Source organism: Rhinoraja longicauda, chromosome 6 (assembly GCF_053455715.1).
Source record: "Rhinoraja longicauda isolate Sanriku21f chromosome 6, sRhiLon1.1, whole genome shotgun sequence".
NCBI classification, from domain to species: domain Eukaryota; kingdom Metazoa; phylum Chordata; class Chondrichthyes; order Rajiformes; family Arhynchobatidae; genus Rhinoraja; species Rhinoraja longicauda.
This window is the reverse complement of record NC_135958.1, coordinates 79,644,163-79,661,147: the sequence shown is the minus strand read 5'-3', so window position 1 is coordinate 79,661,147 and position 16,985 is coordinate 79,644,163. Positions and strand designations below refer to the sequence as shown.

The following is a 16,985-nucleotide window of genomic DNA, read 5'->3' as shown; positions in this document are numbered from 1 at the left end:
GCCACATCTAACTCCCTCTTAAATATAGCCAATGAACTGGCCTCAACTACCTTCTGTGGCAGAGAATTCCACAGACTCACCACTCTCTGTGTGAAGAAATGTTTTCTTATCTCGGTCCTAAAAGACTTCCCCCTTATCCTTAAGCTGTGACCCCTGGTTCTGGACTTCCCCAACATCGGGAACAATCTTCCCGCATCTAGCCTCTCCAACCCCTTAAGAATTTTATATGTTTCTATAAGATCCCCCCTCAGTCTTCTAAATTCCAGCGAGTATAAGCCTAGTCTATCCAGTCTTTCTTCATATGAAAGTCCTGCCATCCCAGGGATCAATCTGATGAACCTTCTCTGTACTCCCTCTAAGGCTAGAATGTCTTTCCTCAGATTAGGAGACCAAAACTGTACACAATACTCCAGATGCGGTCTCACCAAGGCCCTGTACAACTGCAGCAGAACCTCCCTACTCCTATATTCAAATCCTCTTGCTATGAATGCTAACATACCATTCGCTTTCTTCACTGCCTGCTGCACCTGCACGCTGCACCTGCACGCTTGCTTTCAATGACTGGTGCACCACGACACCCAGGTCACGTTGCATCTCCCCTTTTCCTAATTGGCCACCATTCAGGTAATACTCTGCTTTCCTGTTCTTGCCGCCAAAGTGGATAACCTCACATTTATCCACATTATATTGCATCTGCCATGCATTTGCCCACTCTCCTAATCTATCCAAGTCACTCTGCAGCCTCCTAGCATCCTCCTCGCAGCTAACACTGCCACCCAGCTTCGTGTCATCCGCAAACTTAGAGATATTGCATTCAATTCCCTCGTCCAAATCATTAATATATATTGTAAATAACTGGGGTCCCAGCACTGAGCCTTGCGGTACCCCACTAGTCACTGCCTGCCATTCCGAAAAGGACCCGTTTATTCCTACTCTTTGCTTCCTGTCCGCCAACCAATTCTCTATCCACCTCAACACTGAACCCCCAATACCATGTGCTTTAAGTTTGTACCCCAATCTCCTATGTGGGACCTTGTCGAAGGCCTTCTGAAAGTCCAGATATAACACATCGACTGGTTCTCCCTTATCCACTCTACTAGTTACATCCTCGAAAAATTCTATAAGATTCGTCAGGCATGATTTGCCTTTCATAAATCCATGCTGACTTTGTCCGATGATTTCACCACTTTCCAAATGTGATGCTATCACATCTTTAATAACTGACACTAGCATTTTCCCCACTACCGATGTTAGGCTAACTGGTCTATAATTCCCCGTTTTCTCTCTCCCTCCCTTTTTAAAAAGTGGGGTTACATTAGCTACCCTCCAATCCTCAGGAACTACTCCAGAATCTAAAGAGTTTTGAAAAATTATCACTAATGCATCCACTATTTCTGAGGCTACTTCCTTAAGCACTCTGGGATGCAGCCTATCTGGCCCTGGGGATTTATCGGCCTTTAATCCATTTAATTTACCTAACACCACTTCCTGACTAACCTGGATTACCCTCAATTCCTCCATCTCGTTAGACCCCCGGTCCCATGCTATTTCCGGCAGATTGTTTATGTCTTCCCTAGTGAAGACAGAACCAAAGTAGTTGTTCAATTGGTCTGCCATCTCCTTGTTCCCTATGATCAATTCACCTGTATCCGAATGCAAGTGACCTACATTTGTCTTAACTAGTCTTTTTCTCTTGACATATCTATAAAAGCTTTTGCAGTCAGTTTTTATGTTCCCTGCCAGTTTTCTCTCATAATCTATTTTCCCTTTCCTAGTTAAGCCCTTTGTCCTCCTCTGCTGGACTCTGAATTTCACCCAGTCATCTGGTATGCTACTTTTTCTGGCTAATTTATATGCTTCATCTTTTGTTTTAATACTATCCTTGATTTCCCTTGTTAGCCACGGATGCACTACCTTTCCTGTTTTGTTCTTTTGCCAAACTGGGATGAACAATTGTTGTAGTTCATCCATGCAATCTTTAAATGCCTTCCATTGCATGTCCACCGTCAACCCTTTAAGTATAAATTGCCAGTCTATCTTGGACAATTCACGTCTCATACCCTCAAAGTTACCTTTCTTTAAGTTCAGAACACTTGTTTTACAGTTTGTGAAACACGGTGGTGGGGGTGTTATGGCCTGGGCATGTATGGCTGCTCAAGGTACTGGCTCACTTATCGTCACTGATGATACAACTGCTGATGGTAGTAGCATAATGAATTCTGACGTGTATAGACACATCCTATCTGCTGAAGTTCAAACAAATGCCTCAAAATTCATTGGCCGGCGGTTCATTCTACAGCAAGACAGTGATCCCAAACATACTGCTAAAGCAACAAAGGAGTTTTTCAAAGCTAAAAAAATGGTCAATTTGTTAGAGTGGCCATGTCAATCACCAGATTTGAACCCAATTGAGCATGCCTTTTATATGCTGAAGAAAAAACTGAAGGGGACTAGCCCCCAAAACAAGCATAAACTAAAGATGGCTACAATACAGGCCTGGCAGAGCATCACCAGAGAAGACACCCAGCAACTGGTGATGTCCATGAATCACAGACTTCAAGCAGTCATTGCATGCAAAGGATATGTAACAAAATACTAAACATAACTACTTTCATATACACGACATTGCTGTGTCCCAAACATTATGGTGCCCTGAAATGGGGGGACTATGTATAAACACTGCTGGAATTTCTACATGGCAAAACCAAAATGTATAAAAATGGCCTTTATTAAAATCTGACAACGTGCACTTTAACCACATGTGATTTTTTCTATTACAAATCGCAAAATGAGATTTTGGGTCTTTGCCCCAAACATTATGAAGGGCACTGTATGCTCTTTAGAAAGCAACATACCCTTGCTCCAGCTGAATTGCTATCTTATGTATACTAATACATTAAAACAAAGAACCGATCAGAAATTATGCATTTACAATTCATAGAAACATAGAAAATAGGTGCAGGAGGAGGCCATTCGGCCCTTTGAGCCAGCACCGCCATTCATTGTGATCATGGCTGATCGTCCCTAATCAATAACCCGTGCCTGCCTTCCCCCCATATCCCTTGATTCCACTAGCCCCTAGAGCTCTATCTAACTCTCTCTTAAATCCATCCAGTGATTTGGCTTCCACTGCCCTCTGTGGCAGAGAATTCCACAAATTCACAACTCTCTGGGTGAAAAAGCTTTTTCTCACCTCAGTTTTACATGGCCTCCCCTTTATTCTAAGACTGTGGCCCCTGGTTCTGGACTCGCCCAACGTTGGGAATATTTTTCCTGCATCTAGCTTGTCCAGTCCTTTTATAATTTTATATGTTTCTATAAGATCCCCTCTCATCCTTCTAAACTCCAGTGAATACAAGCCTAGTTATTTCAATCTTTCCTCATATGTCAGTCCCACCATCCCAGGGATCAATCTCGTGAACCTAAGCTGCACTGCTTCTATTACAAGGATGTCCTTCCTCCAATTAGGAGACCAAAACTGTACACAATACTCCAGATGTGGTCTTACCAGGGCCCTATACAACTACAGAAGAACCTCTTTACTCCAATACTGAAATCCTCTTGTTATGAAGGCCAACATTCCATTAACTTTCTTCACTGCCTGCTGCACCTGTACGCCAACATTCTGTGACTGGTGTACAAGGACACCCAAGTCTCGCTGCACCTCCCCCTTACCTAACCTAACTCCATTGAGATAATAATCTTGCATCTGGACATTTAATATTCTTGTGCTGGCTTTATTCTAAATTCTAATGAATAGCTAAATTCCAGCAGCAGTTCAAAAAACATGTGCATGCTTTTACAGATCATGTGGTGCAGAACAAACACTGTATTGATAAATCCTCTTGAAAATTACTCCAAAGAGAATCTGCTCTTTTTTTAAGTACTTTTGAATATAGAAAATCATCCTAAAGTTCTGTCCAAACAGCAATCCAAAAAAGCAATGACAAGTCATAGAAGATAGCAACTTTAATAACTTAACATTTAGATATGAATAGCAGAACTTTGGATGGGGTGAACTTTCCAGAGAGTGGAGGATGCCAAGCTGGCCTGGAGAGCGAATCAAAATGGTTACGTGCAAATGACCAATGCAGGCCCAAAAGCAAATAGTCAGTCTGTGCTGAAAACAACCAGTTGTCAGAAGACCAGGTCAAGTAGAATCCCAAGCTTTGATTCAGCCCAAAACAAGAGAACTGAACAAATGCCAAAAATGGCTAAGATGAAATCGGTTTGTCATTTTTTGAGGTTAGAGAAGGTGCAGAAACTTGCAATAATGTTGCTGAGACTGAAGAGACGGAATTAAAAGTGGATAAAACAGGACTGTTTTCCCTGGAGCAAAGGAGGTTGTCGGGTGACTTTATAGAGGTTTATAATATGAGGGGCAGAGAATGGTCAGTCTTTTCCCAAGGTAGGGAGTCCAAAACTAGAGGAGAGAAGGGTAAAGATTTCAAGGGGAGCTGAGAGCTTAACGATACAGCACAGAAACAGATCCTTCCGCTCACCGAGTCCGCACCGACCATCGATCACCTATCCTACACCCTAGGGACAATTTACAGAAGCCAATTAACCTACAAACCTGCACATCTTTGGAATATGGGAGGAAACCGTAACACCTGGAGGAAACCGACACAGCCACAAGAAGACCGTACAAACTCCATAGCGACAGTATCCCTAGTCAGGATCGAACCGGGTCTCTGGCAGTCAGGCCACAGGTTTGTTTTCACACAGAGGGTGGTGGATATATGGAATGAGCTACAAGAGGAAGCAGTGAGAGGGGTTACAATTCCAAAATTCTAAAGACATTTGAATATGTTCATGGATAAGAAAGAATGCGAGGGATATTGCTAAATGTTGGCAAATGGGACTAGATCAGGAAGGCACCTTGGTCAGCATGCATGACTTGGACTGAGTGGTCAGTTTCTGTACTGCCTGACTGTATCCAAAGCTGATTAGCAGTCGAACTAAACAGAGGCAACAAAGGATAAGGGACAGACCACTCCCAAAGTAGGAACGAAAATTGAATCAGCTGACTCCAGAATGCAAGGGACCATTTTACATTTGCTGCCATTGCAAATTTTAATTTCACTGGAACGTCAAAAGACACATTGAAAAATTGCTCAAGGATGATGTTGAACCTCCTAGATATTCTGCTCTTAAAATATTCAAATTCAGCAGCTGAGGGCCAGGCTCTGTGCACAGATGCCAAGTCATTTTCAATCTGTAACTCAAACTACACAGTACAAATGGGATTTTTTTTTCCTTCCAAGGAGAAAGACCCAAATACCTCAGAAATGTAATTTTTACCACAAAGGACTTTGAGACGCAGGACACGCAAAATACATTGTACAAATCCCAAACTATTCTTCCTTTCCAACTCAGTCAAATGTGCAAATGTGAGTTTCGGATTGATAATTCATCGAAACTGAAACAGAGAGGAGGGGGAAATAAAATGAAAATAGCTCAACTGACATTAAGCGATTTAGACCTTTTTACAGCAAAAACATATATTTGGCCATTTTAAAGTGAAAAATCACTTTACACAAGTGGGGGGAGGGGGAGGGGCAATCAACCTTCCAGGATTCAGGTACCAGGGATTAATGGAAAGAAAAGCAAGGTTTCTTCATTGGAGTCAATGATCTTAAATTCTTTCCTCACCCTCCAAACTAAAGCAGGGGTTGGAGACCACATGGCGAAATTTTATATTCAAACTATTTCCTCTCTTGTTACAATTTTTCACATTGTTGTGCAGCTTTCAACTTTTCAGAGCATTCCCTATACACCCCATAAACAAGCAAGCAATAAAGTTGTGTGCCATTATATTTGACCCACTATCTAGATAAAAAATATCGTGAGAAATGCACAACTTAAGATTTAATATTTATAGAAAACCAAATTTAACTATGTATAAATTCTGACAAACTAGGTAAATAAAATCTCACTGAGTTACTCCAGCATTTTGTGTCTACCCTAAATGAAAACCATATGGTTGCAAAACATTGTTTTTTTCTGTGGAGCAATTTTCAAGGAGATTTGGCAATATAATGTTTGTTCTGTATCACTGGATCAGCAAAAGCACAGATTATTTTTGGAACAGTTCAGATTTTTATGCCAGCACAAATATTCTAAATGCAAATACAAAAGAAAGAAAAAGCTAGGTGCCCATTGTGACTCCATATAATCATCTCACTGACAAAAGAATGCAGGCTGACATTAAGATTAAACTTAATTTATGAAAACTAATTTAGGAAAACCGTGCAATATTTACAAAAGGATAGATTAGGATTAGTCGCAAAATGAAAATCAAGGTTCCTACAATATGTCGCAATTAACATCATGGGACAAAAGTAAAATTAAAACAATAATCATAAAAGAAATAGGAGTATGCCTCCTCCACAATTCAAGGTGATTATGACTGATCTATCAGTGCCATTTTCTGCTTTAATTCCTAATCCTGTGATCCTTTTAATATCTAAAAATCAAGGAAACCTGGTATTTAAGATATCATGGCATTGGTACAAAAGCACAAAGAAAAAAACCTCACATCCTCAGGATGATGTATTAACCATGCAACATACCATTTTCTGGAATGAAAGGTGCATTAATATGCACCATGACCATCCAGACAGATGTAAATACACAAGGCTAAAGATATACTTCGTAGGAGGGAAGAGCTGAAAAAAGAAATTAGTATGTATGCAAGGTAATTCAAAACTAAAATTAAATAATCTGCAAGACCAGCGATTTGTAGGAATGATTTGTTTAACTAACATTAGGTCATGGGATACGATAGCATTACAGGGAAAAAGGATCTGGGAACACATTCAAATTCCACCAGCAGATGAGAATTTCAATTCAAGTTATATACATTTTTGCAAATCTGGAAGAAAACAAAATGGTCTTCTTGGCTATCATCGGCAATGAGCAATGGACCAACTGTTTCTGGTGACATACAATGAGGCAAGTATTAACTGCTGCTGAAACATTATAAAGAATACCATGATCTGCACAATAGAACAGTACAACAAAGGAACAGATCCACAATGTCTGTGCCGAACATCTTGCTTATTCACGAATCTTTCAATTATTTGCTTTAAAACTACCCAATGACAGCCATCTGTGGCAATGAATTCTACAGATTCACCACCCTCTGACTAAAGAAATTCCTCATCTCCTTCCTAAAGGTACATCCTTTTATTCCGAGGCAGTGCCCTCTGGTCCTAGACTCTCCCACTAATGGAAATATCCTCTCCACATCCATTCTATACAGGCCTTTCACTATTTGGTATGTTTCAATGAGGTCTCTCTTCATCCAGTCTCCAGCAAGTACAGGCCCAGTGGTGCCAAAAGCTCATCATACCCATTAACCCAATTATCTCCACAATCATTCTCGTAAACCTCCTCTGGACCCTCTTCAACACCATCACATCATAGCATTCTTTTTCACTCAGTGGGTAGTCAAGATTGTATCCGCTACATCTCTGTAAGCAGATACAATTATGACTTTTCAAAGACATTTAAACAGATGTATAAGAGGGGTTTAGAGAGGTAGGGGACTATCTCCAAGGTACTGAACTGTATAACTATATGCAAAAACAAGGAACTGCAGATTTTGGTTTATACCAAAGATAGACATAAGGTGCTGGAGTAACTCAGGGGGTAAGGCAGTATTTCTGGAGAAAAAGGTTGAGTGCCGTTTTGGGTCAGGACCCATCTTCAGACTGAAAGTAGGGGGTGTGAGGGGTGAAGAAGTGGAGGCGAGATAAGACCAAGATCAATCAGGGCCAGCCACAAATGACCTCAAGCAGGAAGCTGCCTGGCAAGCCCATTATTGGCTAGGGAAGGTGTGATCTCAAGAGGAAAACAATGTGGAGAACTGCGGAACTGCGGAACTGTCAAAATGACTAGGGTGGAAGAAGAGGGCATTCCCATACTGACCTTTCTGTCCTGGGCCTCTTCTATGGCCAGAATAAGGTCACAGGCAAATTGGAGAAACACCTCATATTTCACTTGGGTAGCTTACAACCCATCAGTATGAACATTGAATTATCTAATTTTAAATAACTTCTACTTACATTCCCCTCCCCTCCCCAACTACACCATCATTTTTCTCCAGAGATGCTGCCTGACCGCTGAGTTAATCCAGCACATTATGTTTATCTTCTGTCACTTATGACTTTCTTTCATGATGTTACAATGAAAGTGTTTTAAACAAACAGAATATATCTTATACTTGTCATATTTCAATTTGTGAAAGATATTAATGAACCAGCAAGCCATTTTGACAAAGTAATGAAGGTTCTCATTGAACTTTCTCCCCACTCGCCACCCTAGCAGAAGCCTAGCCTGTCCAACCTATCCTTAACCTCTGTGTCGGAAAGAACTGCGGGTATTAATCTTCGAAATCTTCTCTGAACCACTCTCGGTGCATTAACGTACTCCCCTCAACAATGACACTGATAAATTCTCAGATGAGATCTCACCAATGACCTAGAATTTTACAATTGCCATTTCCTCCAGCTAAATGCAATGATCAAATCTAATGAGTTTGCACTTTGCCAGGAAAGGAATAAAATCTTCCTATCACACGCTCTGTTTCATATTTCTTCGACAGTTTCATCTTGTCTCAAAATATACTTTTGAGTTCAGAATCTCTGCGTACAAAATTTAGTTCCATTAACGGACTAAGGAGCATTTACACCCATAAGCACAAACTCTAACCACAGGTTTTGGAGTGTGCTCATTTTTCCCAAAACCTTCCTTTGTTAGTTACGTTTCTGATCTCTTCATGTTGAACAGCAGTACTCCAGAGCATAGGCAGTAGAATATAAAATTAAAGTTTAATGACAGTACATCGAGTCTTGTCCAGCAACCAACTTGAATACCACACAGATACACTTCTGGTTATCTCAACATAGATTCAAGATTAAACTATTGTTCCAACATCAGTACAGTTCAGTTTATTGTTACATGTACTGTGGTACAGTGAAAAGCTTTTGTTGCGTGCCAACCAGTCAGCAGAAAGATAATACATGATTACAATCGATCCATTTACAGTGTACAGATCCAAGATATCTGAAAATTGCGAATATCACCCCGCTGTACAAGAAGGGAGCAAAGCAGAAGAGTGGAAACTATAGGCCGGTTACCTGACCTCGATGGTTGGTAAGATTTTAGAGTCAATTATAAAGGATGAGGTTATGCAGTACTTAGAAGCTCACGATAAAATAGGCCAAAGTCAGCATGGTTTTGTGAAGGGAAGAGCTTGCCTGACAATTCTGCTGGAGTTCTTTCAGAAAGTTAATAGCAGGACAGACAGAGGGGAGGCTGTAGATGTTTTTTTCTAGATTTTCAGAGGGCCTTCGATAAGGTGTCGCATGTCAGGCTGCTAGGGGAGATGATAGCCCATGGTATTAAATGGATAGCTGGTTGGTCGGATGGCAGATGGCAAAGAGTTGCAATAAAAGGCACTTTTTCAGGTTGGCTGCAAGTGACTAGTGGAGTTCCGCAAGGGTCGGTGCTGCGGCCGCTTCTCTTCACATAGTATATTAATGATTTAGATAAGGGGATTGAAGACTTTGTGGCTGAGTTTGCAGATGATGCTAAGATAGGTGGAGGGGCAGGCTGTGTAGAGGAAGCAAGGACTCTGCAGAAGGACCTGGCCAGTTTAGGAGAGTGGGCAGAGAAGTGGCAGATGAAATTTAGTGTAGCAAAGTGCAGAATCGTGTATTTTGGTAATAAGAATAAAAGCGTAGATTATTTTCTAAATGGAGAATCCAGAAATCGGAGGTGCAAAGGTACTTGGGAGTGCTGGTGCAACACTCCAAAAAGTTAATTTGCAAGTCGAATCGGTACTAAGGAAAGCAAATTCAATGCTAGCATTTATATCAAGAGGACTGGAATACAAAAACAGAGATGTAATGCTGAGGCTTTGTCAGGCTGCATTTGGGGTATTGTGAGTAAATGTGGGCCCCATATCTAAGGAAGATGTGCTGGCTCTGGAGAGGGTCCAGAGGAGGTTTACATGAATGATCCCAGGAATGAACCGGTTAGCATATGATGAGCACTTGACAACATAGGGCCTCTACTTGCTGGAGTTTAGACGGTTGAGGGGGGATCTCATTGAAACTTACAGAATAATGAAAGACATAGAGTGGATGTGGAAAGGATGTTTCTACTGGTGGGAGAATCTAGGATTAGAGGTCATAGCTTTAGAATTAAAGGACACTCTTTTAGAAAAGAGGCGAGGAGGAACTTCTTTAGTCAGAGGGCAGTTAATCTGTGGAACTCATTGCCACAGAGGGCTGTAGAGGTCAAGTCAGTGGATATTTTAAAGACAGAGATAGACAAATTCTTGATTAGAACAGGTGTCAAGGGTTATGGGGAGAAGGCAGGAAAATGTATCCCTGTAATCTTTCTCCTGATGGGTACTGTGACCACAAGATATTCAAACTAGTAGGAATACCCAGATATGGTCCCACCTAAGCTCAATGCAATTGGAGTAAAGCAGTATTTTCTTACCTCTACAAAGCAAAACTGGAAAATACGGATGAAACAAAAGTCTGTTTACACGCAGATCGGCTGGCAAGAATGTTTAATCCCATGTGACCTATGACCTGCACATGCTCAGTTGAGATACCAAACTCAATTGATACCTATAGATTGTGACAAACTGGGATCCCCCAATACCAATAGCACACCTCTAGTGACTACCTAGAATATTACCAGTTTATTTCTTGAATTTGTCTGTTAACCAATCCTCAATCCATAATAATACATTATTCCCAAAACATTGCATTGTAATCTCTCACTCATATATTCTGTTAGATATAACGTGAAGAATGAACAAATCTATCAAACATAATTTCCCTTCTATAAAAGGGAAGTTTGCTTACACTTCAGATTTCTTACGCTTCAAAAATATTGCCTCAGGATCCCAATGACATGCCAAAAGCTCCTTTTTCTGCAGCCAGGGATTCTCAAGAATCAATGGGCTTGTTGCATTTTCCACATGGAAAGTTTAAGAATGTCCTTGAATCATTTCCTGTGTCCTCATGCTGCCTGGTAATCTGTACATGTGTCAAAGTTCAGAATAAAGTGTCTGTTTAGCAATTGGTGTCTAGCATGTGAGTGAGGTCTGCCCATGCGAGTCAAATTAGTGAAATTAGGGTCTCAATACTAGAGATGTTAGCTGGGAGAGGACAATGACATTGATTCACTTATCCTTCCAGTGGATTTGGAAAAGTTTGCAGAGATAGGTAAAAATATCACATGCATACAACAGGTTTCACGGGTGTCTGCTTTTGCTGAGAAATGGTCCAAGGCCTGATCACAAATATTTGTTGGAGGGCAGTGCTGTACAATAAAGGCATGTAGGTAGAGGATGCATTTCGCAGACATCAAATATAAGGCCCGTCCTCTTGTATGCATCAGTAACCAAATTGCAACTTGAACTCGGAGGATATGGGGATACTTCGGTCAGAAGCATAGGCACCACGTGTTAAGCAATTTGTCCTAAAGAGCTCCACTCTAGTGGAAAATTGTTGGAGCATCTTCGCTCACTTCCTTCAAAACCCTAGTTGATCAGGTCTAGGGTATTAATACATCAGTTCCATTAACTTCCACAATACTATTTTAAACTATTCCTCGTTTCTTTTGGCTATTTGAATACTCTAGACATGTTGTGTTACCATTATTTGTGTGTCAATTTCTTTCCCCAAAGACAATCACAAGCTACAGCCTGGGCCTCCACGGCGCTTCATATTCCGCTTGGGTAGCATACAACCTAATGGTATGAACGCTGAATTCTTCAATTTTAAGTAACACCATCTTCCCTCCTTTCCCCCTCTTTCCATCATGTGCCCCCCACCACAGTGCACACCATTTCTCCAATTATACTGCATCAGAAAATGGTGTTAGGTAAATTGTTAGGACTGAAGGCAGATAAATCCCCAGGGCCTGATGGTCTGCATCCCAGAGTACTCAAGGAGGTGGCCCTTGAAATCATGGATGCATTGATGATTATTTTCCAATGTTCTGCAGGAAAGCAACTGCAGATGCTGGTACAAATTGAAGGTCTGAAGAAGGGTCTCGACCCGAAACGTCACCATTCCCTCTCTCCTAGATGCTGCCTGACCTGCTGAGTTACTCCAGTATTTTGTGATACCTTTGATTTTCCAATGTTCTCTCGACTCTGGATCAGTTCCTGTGGACTGGAGGATAGCCAATGTAACTCCACTTTTTAAGAAAGGAGGCAGAGAGAAAACACGGAATTATAGACCTGTCAGCCTTACATCAGTAGTGGGGAAGATGCTGGAGTTGATTATTAAAGATGTGATATCAGCGCAAATGGAAAGCAGTGACGGGATCGGTCAAAGTCAGCATGGATTTATGAAGGGGAAATCATGCTTGACTAATCTTTTGGATTTTTTTGAGGATGTAACAAGTAGAATGGATATGGGAGAGTTAGTGGATGTGGTGTATCTGGACTTTCAAAAAGTTTTTGACAAGGTCCCACACAAGAGATTAGTGTGCAAAATTAGAGCACATGGTATTGACATGGATAGAAAACTGGTTGGCAGACTGGAAGCAAAGAGTAGGAATTAACAGGTCCTTTTCAGAATGGCAGGTAGGGACTAGTGGGTGCCGCAAGGCTCAGTGCTGGGTCCCCAGTTGTTTACAATATATATTAATGATTCAGACAAGGGAATTAAATGTAACATCTCTAAGTTTACGGATGATCTGCGTGTGAGCTGCGAGGAGGATACTATGGGGCTGCAGGGTTGGGTGAGTGGGCAGAAGCATGGCAGATGCAGTATAATGTGGATAAATGTGAGGTTATTCCCTTTGGTGGCAAGAACAGGAAGGCAGATTGTTATCTGAATGGTGTCGGATTCGGAGAAGGGGAGGTACAACGAGACCTGGGTGTGCTTGACATCAGTCACTGAAAGTAAGCATGCAGATACAGCAGGCAGTGAAGAAAGCCAAGTCAAGCGAGAGGATCTCAGTTTTGGAGCAAGGAGGTCCTACTGTAGTTGTAGATGGCTCTAGTGAGACCGCACCTGGAGTATTGTGTGCAATTTTGGTCTCCTAATTTGAGGGACATTCTTGTATTGAGGGAGTGCAGCGTGGGTTCACCAGGTTAATTCCCGGGATGGTGGGACTAACGAATGATGAAAGAATGGGTCGACTGTGCTTGAATTTAGAAGGATGAGAGGGGATCTTATAGAAAAATATTTTAAATTCTTAGAGGATTGGACAGGATGCAGGAAAAATGTTCCTGATTTTGGGAGAGTCCAGAACCAGGGGTCACAATTTAAGAATAAGGGGTAGGCCATTTAGGACTGAGATGAGGAAAAACTTTTCAACCAGAGAGTTGTGAATCTGTAGAATTCTCTGCCACAAAAAGCAGTGGAGGCTAATTCACTGGATGTTTTCAAGAGATAGTTAGATTTAGTTCTTAGGGCTAAGGGGATCAAGGGATATGGGGAAAAGGCTGGAAGGGGGTACTGATTTAGGATGATCAGCCATGATCATATTGAATGGCAGTGCTGGCTCGAGGGACCGAATGGAATACTCCTGCACCTATTTTCTATGTTTCTGCTCTCTTTCCACCCCTCCTCCCCCTCCATCACCCCCTTCCCCGATGTCCCTCCCTCTAGCTTTATATTTCATTCCTCTTCCATCACTCTCTGAATACTTATGCCTACTTTTCACCCCTGGACTTTGTCCACCCATCTACCAACTAAACTCCCTTCACCAGTATCCACCTATCACTTGTGTTGGAAGGAACAGCAGGTGCTGGTTTATATACCAGATAGACACAAGGTGCTGCAGTATCGCAGCGGGACAGGTAGCATCTCTGAAGAGAAAGAATGGGTGACGTTTCGGATCGAAACCCTTCTTCAAACAGACTTGCCTGTCCCGCTGAGTTACTCCAGCATTTTGTGTCTATCCACCCATCACTTGCCAGGCTTTGTCCCGCTTCCACCTCTCTTCCAGCTTTCTCCTCTCAACTACAATCTGAAGAAGGGTCCCGACCCAAAACGTTGTTCGTCCATCCGCAAATGCTGCCTGACCCGCTAAGTTACTCCAACACTTTGGGTTTTCCACAAGCTACTCGTTTCATTCTCCATGATGACATTTCTTCCCCCGGCAGCAATGTCTCTTTATCTCCGTCTGCAAAGCCCTAGCCTCGGCGTGACTGCGAACATGACCCGTGATCAGCAAACCGACTGACTGCCCGCTTCCCACCGTTCTAACCGTGCCGGGCGCAGGCCTCACGGGCACAAGCGGTGACTTACATGCGCTGAGGGGCGGGGTGACCGTGGCCCGGTCGCCTCTCTCCACCCGCCTCTTCCTCCGCCGCCGCCGCCGCCTCCTCTCCCCACCTACGTTCGGCCGCCGCTCCGGCCCGAACCCCGGCGCCAACGTTCAAACCGCCAACCGCTCGCGCCGCCGGCACCTACTGATGACGCATTCTCACCAACTGTCGCTCGGGTCGCCATGGAGACCAGCCTTCTCCGCCCATCCCCTGACGGCGCCTTCACTCGCCAGTTGGAGGTGAGAGCATTGGAAATAAGACTCGTACCGACCGAGGGAGTGATCAATCAATGGCCAAACAATGAAGGAATCGAGAGTGTTTAATTGTCATATCATGTAACCGAACAATACTGGTATAAAAACACAAAGTTCTGAAGTAACTCAGCAGGTCAGGCAGCAGACATATGTAGGAAGGAACTGCCGTCTGCTAATTTACACCGAAGATGCTGGAGTAATTCAGCAAGACAGGCAGCATCTCTGGGGAGAAGAGAAGAGAAGAGAAGGAATGGGTGACGTTTCTGGTTGCGGCCCTTCTTCAGACTGAGAGCCAGGGGAGAGGGAGATTACAGATTATGGAAGGGTAAGGCGTGAAAACGACAGATCATAGCATTCGCTGATCAAGAAAATATAGTATTAGCTACCTAATCAGGAGGACAGTGAAACTGGTGGGAGAACTAGGGTGGGGGAGGGATGGAGAGAGAGAGGGAAAGCATGGGTTACTTGAATTAGATAAATGCATATTCATACTGATGGGTTGTAAACTGCCCCAAGCTAAATATGAGGTGCTGTTCCTCCAATTTGCGTTGGGCCCCACTCTGACAGTAGAGGAAGCCCAGGACAGAAAAGTCCGAATCGGAGGGGGAGTTAAAGTGTTAAGCAACTGAGAGATCGCGGAGGCCTAGACAGACTGAGCGGAAGTGTTGAGCGAAACCATTGTTATATTTATATATACCGATAACCGAACAATACTTGTATAAAAACACAAAGTTCTGAAGTAACTTAGCAGGTCAGGCAGGATTTTGAGGGAAATGGTCAGGCGCCATTTTGGGTCATAAGGTCATAAGTGATAGCAGTAGAATTAGGCCATTCGGCCCATCAAGGGTCAGAACCCTTCTTCATACTTTATTTGGTGCATAAAATCACAAGGAGAATAAATAGAGTGAACGCACAGGCATTCACCCAGGGTAGAGGAATCAATAGGTAATACGTGCAGGAGTAGGCCATTCGGCCCTTTGAGCCAGCTCCACCATTCACCGTGATCATGGGTGATCATGCACAATCAGTACCCCGTTCCTGCCTTCTCCCCATATCCCTTGACTCTGCTATCATTAAGAGCTCGATCTAACTCTCTCTTGAAAGCATCCAGAGAATTGGCCTCTACTGCCTTCTGAGGCAGAGAATTCCACAGCTTCACAACTCTATGAGTGAAAAAGATTTTCCTCATCTCTGTTCTAAATGGCCTACCCCTTATTCTTAAACTGTGGCCCCTGGTTCGGGACTCCCCCAACATCTGGCACATGTTTCCTGCCTCTAGAGTGTCCAATCCCTTAAGAATCTTATATGTTTCAATAAGATCCCCTCGCATCCTTCTAAATTCCAGAGTATACAAGCCCAGTCGCTCCAGTCTTTCAACGTATGACAGTCCCGCCATTCCGGGAATTAACCTCGTGAACCTATGCTGCATCCCTCAATAGCAAGAATGTCCTTCCTCAAGAACTAGAAGACTTAGATTTAAGGTGACGGGCAAGATTTGATGGGAACCTGTGAATGGTTGAACGAGCTACCAGAGGAGGTAGTTAAGGCAGGTACTAAAACAACATTTAAAAGTGGCATGGGCAGGTAGATAGATAGGAAAGGTTTAGAAGGATATGGACCAAACAAAGGCAAATGGGATAGCTTAGAATGAACATTGGGCCATTGGAAAATGATCCTGGAGAAAGAGTACTACGGAACAAAAAATTGTTGATCAAACTTAATTCGTTTTTTGGATCAATCTTCACGTTGAAATTACACCAGCAACATGCCAGAAAATCAAGAGAGTCAGGGGTGCCACTTTCAAGGCGGCTATGCACCAGCACTCCTAGATCCCTCTATTCTACAACACTCCACATGTTCCTGCCATTGACTGTGAAGGACTTGCCCCAGTTTGACTTCCCAAAATGCAACACTGAGACTCCACACAGACAGTGATGCAGCAGTTCTACTGATTGCGCCACTGTGCCATCCGATCTAGGAAGAGTAGTCATTTGGCAAGGTGCTGAAGAACCATAAATATACTGGATGGGTAAAACAAAGTGGGTTTTTTGCCCTTTCCCCTACCTGTTTCAAGCAGGCTAAGTCATAAACGAGAAAGTCAAGTCAAGTTGAATTTATTGTCGCATGCACAAGTATGGCCACAATGATGAAAAACAGATTTGTGAAAAAAAGAGTATTGATTCAAGTATCCTAGAACACATTGCATGTCAAAGAAAGTAAGATTTTGAGCTAATTAAGATAGATTTTAAAAACTGTGATGATTTCACATGTCAACCAAAGTGCAATTGATGCTGTGATAATTACAAGCCATTTATTTAAATATGGATTTTGGTGACAAACTGGGTGACAAACTGGGTCCATATACAAATACCAAACACTGATTATTGCCAATGTTCCACTCTGCAACAACA

At 42.6% G+C, this 16,985-nt stretch overlaps 1 protein-coding gene across 5 annotated transcripts in view; it reads right to left on the bottom strand.

Annotated features, from left to right (window-relative positions):
• The window catches only part of cep112 (centrosomal protein 112), a 289,566-nt gene extending 275,215 nt beyond the window's left edge, over nt 1-14,351 (bottom strand). For all 5 annotated transcript variants that reach the window (XR_013547414.1, XM_078401444.1, XM_078401446.1 and 2 more), the window contains exon 1: nt 14,301-14,351. The gene's annotated coding sequence lies outside the window, so the exon portion shown is untranslated. The remainder of the gene's footprint in view (nt 1-14,300) is intronic.
• Between the last annotated feature and the right edge of the window lie 2,634 nt (nt 14,352-16,985).